This window comes from Coturnix japonica, unplaced genomic scaffold, assembly GCF_001577835.2.
Source record: "Coturnix japonica isolate 7356 unplaced genomic scaffold, Coturnix japonica 2.1 chrUnrandom725, whole genome shotgun sequence".
Taxonomy (NCBI): Eukaryota; Metazoa; Chordata; class Aves; order Galliformes; family Phasianidae; genus Coturnix; species Coturnix japonica.
Window position 1 is genome coordinate 1,155 of NW_015440088.1, and position 418 is coordinate 1,572.

At 49.0% G+C, this 418-nt stretch overlaps 1 protein-coding gene across 1 annotated transcript in view; it reads right to left on the bottom strand.

Annotated features, from left to right (window-relative positions):
- Positions 1-418, bottom strand: part of LOC116652697 (mediator of RNA polymerase II transcription subunit 25-like) — a gene marked incomplete at its 3' end in the record, with an annotated part of 19,746 nt that overhangs the window by 1,085 nt on the left and 18,243 nt on the right. The window lies entirely within an intron of this gene.

Consider the following 418-nt stretch of genomic DNA (forward strand, 5'->3'; position numbering starts at 1 on the left):
CCCAATGGCTCTCTATGGGTCCCAATGGCTCTCTATTGATCCCAATGGCTCTCTATTGATCCCAATGAGTCTCTATTGATCCCAATGGCTCTCTATTGATCCCAATGGACCCCAATGGCTCTCAATGAGTCTCTATTGATCCCAATGGCTCTCTATGGGTCCCAATGGCACTCTATTGATCCCAATGGCTCTCTATGGGTCTGAATGGCTCTCTATTGATCCCAATGGCTCCTAATCGACCCCAATGGCACTCTATTGATCCCAATGGCTCTCCATGGGTCCCAATGGCTCTCTATGGGTCCCAATGGCACTCTATTGATCCCAATGGCTCTCTATTGATCCCAATGGTTCCCAATGGATCTATATGGCTCTCTATGGGTCCCAATGGTCCCCAATGGATTCCAGTGGGTCTCTATGG